This window comes from Dipodomys merriami, unplaced genomic scaffold, assembly GCF_024711535.1.
Source record: "Dipodomys merriami isolate MVZ:Mamm:240054 unplaced genomic scaffold, mDipMer1.0.p SCAF_481, whole genome shotgun sequence".
Taxonomy (NCBI): Eukaryota; Metazoa; Chordata; class Mammalia; order Rodentia; family Heteromyidae; genus Dipodomys; species Dipodomys merriami.
In genome coordinates this window covers 448,291-456,098 of record NW_027206048.1, presented here as the reverse complement: position 1 = coordinate 456,098, position 7,808 = coordinate 448,291, and the positions used below count along the sequence as shown (strand labels likewise).

At 34.2% G+C, this 7,808-nt stretch overlaps 1 pseudogene; it reads left to right on the top strand.

Moving 5' to 3' along the window:
- Positions 1-750: 750 nt before the first annotated feature.
- Positions 751-850, top strand: LOC138809083 (U6 spliceosomal RNA; annotated as a pseudogene).
- Positions 851-7,808: the final 6,958 nt, after the last annotated feature.

Here is a 7,808-nt window from a genome sequence, read left to right as displayed (position 1 = left end):
AAACATATAGACTTCTCTTGTAACTATGAAAATATTTGATGAAAGAAAGGCAGTAGTGTAAATTCCTGCCTGGATGGATGGTAGACAGGCCAGGACATTTGGTAATCATGCATGTGAAAATTTTTTTCACCTTCTTGGCTTTAGCTACTATTGAAATGTTAGGTATAAAAAACAATTATATTTTGATAAAATACCTTCTAGCCTAAATGATTCTGTCTTAACTGTTTATCTCTCTATGATCCCTTTTAACTAATATTAGTTTTGTTCCAATAAGAAAATTTATGCTGTCAGGGTAAGATATTCTGGTTGGTCTGTTGCTACAGGGAAGAAGAGTAAAGGGTCAGGTAGACATTTGTACCAGTAAGACATCATTTAGGAATTTTTAAGCTGCAGAAGTTTAGAAGTAGCTCTTAAACAAGACTTACTTTGAATCCATTAGCTCCACAAAGCTAACTCAGTTTATAAATAAGTACTTGAAAAACAATCACCTTTGGACCTAGCTATAAAGGCTTCAAAGTATGATCAAATTTAAAATGAAAAAGACTTAAAATAGTCATAGACAAAAAAAATTGCAAATGTGAGCAATCGACCAAACAATATAAGCTTTTCCCAATATACACAGAATTTTAGAGAAGTAAGATCAATAACATTTTTAGGAACAATAAGGTTTCCTAGTTACAAACAGTCAACCAAGGATATATGCCTGTATAAAGATTGCATCAATAACTACTTAAATTTACAGGCTACTACATGCTTCAGCAGGACGTTTACCCAAATTACTACAATATAGAGATTATCATGGCACTTGCACAAGGATGATATGAAAATTTGTGAAATACTCCATATTTTTCATTCTTGAGATGCAAGAAATGAAAAACAGTTATTAAAAATTGATTACAAAAATACAAGTCGTTATGTCAAAAATGAACTTTACAACTTTGTGCGGGTGGAGGGGTAGCAGGGAGGATTGAGTGGGGGAGCAGGTGAAGGATGGGAATGGAAGGGAAGGGTAAATACAGGAGGAGGCTACAATGCTTGATAAGAAATGTACTCATTATCTTGCCCATGTAATTGTAACCCCTCTGTACAGTATTTTCACAATAAAAAATTTAAAAAGGCAAATGTAACAATATACGTAATTCATTGAACTGAAAGTTAGTTTGACATCAGTGCGTTAAATCCTCACCTTAGAATGGCCTTTACATAGCATAATCTTTACAAAACATTTGAAATTGGATAACATTGTCATTTTATCCCAAAGAAATAAAATACTATAAGGACCTAGGAAAAAAAAGGAATCTTAAACTTTTTCTATATGGAATGCTATCTGAAATAACACATTTATTAACGAACCTATATATTATAAAACAATGTATAATTCAAAGTATTATATCTAGGAGAGAATTAAATAGATTATGGACATTATACAAATAAAATACAGAGTATTTTAAAATATACTTTTTTCATACAAGCACCAGAAATATTTTTAGTTTCTGTACTACTCATTTCAACAAATAAGTTAAAGTGATTTCTGATTTAAAAATCACAAACCCTGCAGAAATCATTATAGATGTATACAAACAACTCTTGAATACATTTTGACATCAGTCAGGCAATTCACTTGAAGAATACTATGGAATCCATGAATTTTTAAAGTAAGATATTGCTGTTGCTTTGTATTGTGAAAATATTTTGTACAGACACAAAGATGGATTGGCATTTTTGAAATTTAAGAATCTTAACCAAACCATTATGAGTTAGGAGAACAATTTTTACAGCCTTCCACAATTTAAAAGAGGTAGTGATACATATTTATCCTTTTGGCAATATTAAATGCAGTTTCTTCCAAGTTGTTCTTCAGACCTGGTTTGATATAATGCTTCAATAGAAGGCGATCCAGCATATCTTCGCTATTTCTATTCCAAGCAGCAAGATGCAAGGGAGTCAAGAGGACTTTAGTTTGGGCATTGGTATCTGCCTCAATGTGAACTAAGAAAGCAGCCACTCTGGTATTATTCAATATATAAGCACTGTGCAGGGGTGTCTAGCCATTCACAGTAATTGCATGAATATCTGCCTTGAGCCACCAACTCATGGACAATGTCTAAGTGCCCACTGGAGGCTTCCCGATGAAGAGAGGTATATTCATCATCATCCCTAGTATTCACATGAGTGGCCTTTTAGGAAAGCAGTGTCTGCACTGTAGTAAGCCAATTATTTTCAGCAGCCCAAACAAAAATTTGCTTTAATACTTCTCCATTTTTTTTTTTTTGCAAATGATGACATTCCTCACTTTTTCATCTTGTTCCTTGTCTTCATCAGAATTGCCTAACCAGAGACAGTGAGTACCAGTGGGAATGGGGTGCACATGTATTCCCTAATAGTTCACGTTGGTTGAACTGGTCAGAAAAATCCAGTGAATTTTCTACATCTGTTATTTCACCATGATTTTCTTTCTCTTTTTCCAATTTTACTATTGGAAATTATTCTAACTGGAGAGTAGGGAATTCATAGAGAGCAAAGGAAAGGTTTTCCTCCATATTCAAAGGTACAGACTGAAAATGGGACCAGTGGTGTCTTCATGTGCAGCTTATTATAGGAATGAGAAAATATGAAATAATGCCTTCTAAGTAAATGATTTGGGAAATGGCAGAGCAGAAAGTGAAATGATGCAACCAAAAATATAAAAGCAAAATAAATTAGGATAATTATAGAGCAGTCACATTATCTATGAGAACCATGAAAGGGAGAGAGGAAGAGAGAGACAGATGTACAATGACCTAGCTAGCCACAAAATCCATGCCTCTGATCAATTTATAGAGCAAACAATTTTATTTTTTAAAAGAGGTGGAAATGGAATTTATGAATTTACTTGAAATTAGTAAATACATTTTTATTAGCCTACATAAAGAGACATAGCTTTGACCAAATTACAGACAAAAATCTAAATCCTTGATAATTCTAGTAACAGATCTGACTGAAATCAGTTGAATCACACTTTTCCTGTAGAGTGAAGGAATAGGTTCAGGTTAGGAAAACAGCTAGAGAAGGCAGACCGATTGTATCTGTGACAAAACTTTGTGGAAAATGGTATCAAGGATTAATTACTGGTGATCCACTTGCACTGGAAGTGTGAATCTGAGCTATTGCTTGCTGATTCTGAACTATTTCTTTAATAATTATAAGTTCCAAGAAGAAAAGGTGAGATTTAATTGATAGCAAAGGATTAGTAATACACTTTGACTTCTCATTAAGCACCTTCAATCATCAAAATCACATGAAGACAATAGAGAGGCCTACTTTTTTGGATGAAAACAAGTATCTTTAAAAACAAGGTAATTAAGTATTCCTACAAAGGACTTCTATTTTACTACTGCATTATATAGTTTTTTCTAATGTTGGGTAACAAATAATGGATCTATTAGAAAGCTCTTAAAGCTCATATGTTCAATAGTGAGTTCTCTTATATTATACCATGGTATTTTTGTTTATGGTTTTAAGAAGAAATTTACTAGCTTAAATTTCTGACAAGACAATATCATCACTGTACAACTTGCTTCTATACTCTAAGTTTTAAATTACTATCTAATATGTGTATTAGATAGCTATAGAGGAAAAACTAGAAGCCACACTTGTGGCTCATGTGTTTATCCTAGCTAATCAGAAAGATGAAATCTGAGGATTGTGGTTTGAAACCAAACCAAGCAAAAAAAAGTCCATTAAATTCTGATTTGAAAGTAACCAGCAAAAGCTAGAAATGGAGCTGTGGGACAAGCAGTAAAATTCTAGGCTTGAGAAAACTACAACAAAAAAACAACAAATCCTGGGACAGAGCCAGGCCATGAGTTCAAGCCTAGTATTAACACCAAACAAATGAATTAATTAATTAATTAAAATAAATTAAGTGGTCACATGTGGTGAGGCAAGTAAAATGTAACACCCATGGTGACTGTATTGTGTATTATTTTGTAATAAGGCAAATTAACATTTGTCTTAATCACTAAAATTTTATTTGTACTTTTTTGTACTAAACCCTGAATTTAGCATGCAAGTATATGTGTGTACATATGCACACATGTGTGTATGTTTATATGTGTGTATGTGCTCTTGCAATGTTGCTTGCCAATGTGGACAAGGTGAGGCTCAAAAGAGCTAACTGTGTTGCAATGTTTTTATTTATCAGTGTTCTGTCATGTCATTTCTGTGGAGCCACCCTTCTGTACATTTTATTTGTCAAATAATAACATCATCATAATCAAAGCATATACAACATTAAGTTAGATAAAAGAGACCACTTTCAGCTCTTATTATATGTTAGGTAAGAAGATACAGATATAATTAGGTAGTAAGTTATTGCTGTAAGATGACTGTCAGTACAAAATATGTATTTGACCTCTTAAATTGGTTATGATTTTAAGATATACTCATGGAGTGAGTTTGACTGACTTGACCAAACAGGTATTACTCTCTGATTATTCCTGTGAAACACAAGGTGAATAAACTCTTTCTGGATTTCTGTTGAAAATAACTTTCTTTGTAACATCATATCTATTCTCACTAAGATAATCAACCCTGTATTTATTAGGTTTGAATATCCCATCATATTGACTGAAAACCAGTATTGTGGATATCCTTGCTAGATATACCTTTCAAAACAAACAAACAAAAAGCATGTGTCACCTCCAGATTGTGGATGCATTTGAAGTTCTTTTGTACATGCAATGGGATCCTCACTAATGGCTCTTTTGTGAAAGTAACTATCACAACTTTAACAAACAAGGCTTTTCAAATATCTTTTCCAATATAAATAACAACCCCGAGAGCGTCTTGCAATTTCTGAAAAGCCTTTGAATATTTTTAGTATTATTTCAGTTCATTGACTATAGAGCTATAGACATTTCTGAAATAAATATTAAGATCTGAAGATGTAAGTGGGTATATAGGCTTTTTATGCAATAGAATATTATGAAATATTATGAAATAGAATAAAAGGATATAAGTGAATTTGGTAAGCTAATTATTAGAATAACTTTGTTTTCTAGTAACAGTTTTTTTTTCTTTTTTTGGGGTCCAGTCGTGGGTCCTTGAACTCTGGGCCTGGGCACTGTCCCTCAGCTCTTCAGCTCAAGGCTAGTGCTCTACCGCTTGAGCCACAGCGCCACTTCCGGCTTTTTCCTTTTTGCTTATGTGGTGCTGAGGAATTGAACCCAGGGCCTCATGCATGCAAGGCAAGCACTCTACCACTGAGCCACCTTCCCAGCCCCAGTAACAGTTTTTTGAATGTAGATGATGCAGTTAAATTATTTCCTTTGTGGCTCTGTACTTCAGTTAGTTTTATAATCTTGATAATTATAAGAGTGAATTTGTAGAAAAATAAAGGTATTTGAAAATGATGGATTAATCTTGTGTTTTCTGTTCTACTCCCAAGAAAATGAGTTATTTTCAAGTGTTAATATTTTATCATTGAATCTTCAATATCACAAGAAATTTTGAAAAACATGCAGTAGTATTGATGTCTTTTTAAACCAATTGTATTCACAAGTTGGAGAGTCTTTAATTCATGCTTAGGTCTTGGTGTCCATAATTTTTAACCTCTCGTTCCTAACATTAATGATAGGTTTTATATAATGATAGTTTTATATCAGTCTTGCTTTAATAACATTTTAAAGTAATACATTTCTCTCAAAATGTTGGGTATAAAAAGCAATCAAAATACCTCTAATGGTAAACAACTTATGTGAGCTACAATGTGGAAATGATTGGTCTATAAGACCTGCAATCTGTTTCCATCAGGAATTGGGGAGATTATTCTTTCAGTATGACTGCGATGCAGGTGTTGTCATGGGATAAAATATAATTTCTACAATTTTGAGCTAGAAATCAAGAATGTTATAGTTTAGCAGTTCCTTTCACCAGGGAGGTATAAATTGATTATGAACTTGGAGTTTTCATATTGCAGTTACCTATTTCCTTTTTTTTTTTTTTTAGTTGGTCTTGGCACTTGAACTCTGGGCTTGGGTACTGTCCCTGCACTCTTCCACTCAAGTCAAGCACTGTACCGCTTGAGCTACAGTGCCACTTCTGGTTTATTAGCAGTTTATTATAGATAAGAATCTCTCGGACTTTCCTGACTGGGCTGGCTTTGAACCGCATTCCTCAGATCTCAGCCTCCTGAGTAGCTACGATTACAGGTGTAGCCACCGACATCCCGCTTAGTTTCCTATTTTCTAACAAAGATAAAGTGAAATATTATTAGAGTGTGGACAATAATTCTGGGAAATTTTCCTAGAATTAGTGGACTAAGTGCTGGTATTTTAGTCACAAAATAGAATGAAGTTATTTGGTACGGTGGGAATGGGCCGCAGGCTAAGATTTACCATTTGTGAAATGTTGTACTAGTAATTCCAACTCTGAAGACTTCAATATCATCATCTGAGAATTAGAAATAGAAGTAGTTCTACTTTATGGGATTATTGTGAGGATTAAATTAGATACCATAGGTAACGTACTTGGAAAAACAATCAGCATTTGATCCTTTCTACCTGTTATTTTATCATGTGATGAATTCTAACATTTTTACTGTGATTTTTATATTGTTTCTCTTTAGGATATGCAATGTGATGTATTGACATTCATTTTGTTGGTCACTTTTCTGTCATTTTGAGGAAAATAACTGCAAAGAAAATTTCTGAGAAGGAAACTATTATTTTGACTCATGATTGAAGAGAACACAGTTTAAGGTTCAGATGTCTCCATTGTTTTTTTTTTTGGGGGGGGGGTCCGGTCGTGGGGCCTGAACACTGGGCCTGGGTGATGTCCCTCAGCTGTTCAGCTCAAGGCTAGCTCTCTACCACTTGAAACACAGCGCCACTTCCAGCTTTTTATTTTTGCTTATGTGGTGCTGAGGAATCGAACCCAGGGCCTCAGGCCTGCAAGGCAAGTTCTCTACCACTGAGCCACCTTCCCAGCCCTGTCTCCATTGTTTTTAATTATATTTTTATTAAATAGTTGTATGAAGGAATTTCCATTCAACAAATCAGTTTATAAGTACAATGGATCTTTACGTAACTTTCCAATACCCTTCCAAACCTCACCCCACTTTCATTTCTTCTAGTTTCTGCATTGAATATTATACCTTCCCTCTCTTCATCTATAACTCTCTTTATTCCTTCCCTTTGACTTCCGCTCATATCTTCCAAATGATAGTTTCTTGGTATTCATTTTGTTGGAATAAAAGTTCAATTTTATAAGAAATTACACCTTTTAAATACTCGTCTGCAAAGAGCATGCTTTGGTGAATACTGTTGTGTAAACTTGCATAAAGTCCTATGTTCCAAATACGCGACAGAACATGGGTCCTTTGTGTGTCTGGCTCTGACTTAGTTTACTTAACATATTTTTAGATCTATCTATTTCTTTGCAAATTATGTAACAGTCTTCATAATGGATGGGTGCAATCCAATTGTGTATATGTGCCCCACTTTCTCCAACCATCCTTCTACCATAAGACATCTGGGCTGTTTTCATAACATGGCTATGGTAAATAGTGCAGCAGTGAACATGGTTGTGGAAGTGATTTTGCTGTATCTTTTGGAATTATTCGTCACTATCTTTCTGGGAGCAATCCTCTAGACAATTTTCAAGAATAAGCACATCCCTCCTTTCATCTCCATCACAACGTTTTGCAAGGCCTCAAAAACACACTACCCCCTACAGGTCTCAATAAGCTAAAACCACACTGGGCCCATATTCTTTCAATACATTTTTTTTCATGATTATACACATAATTTACTGAGAACCTTCTATAT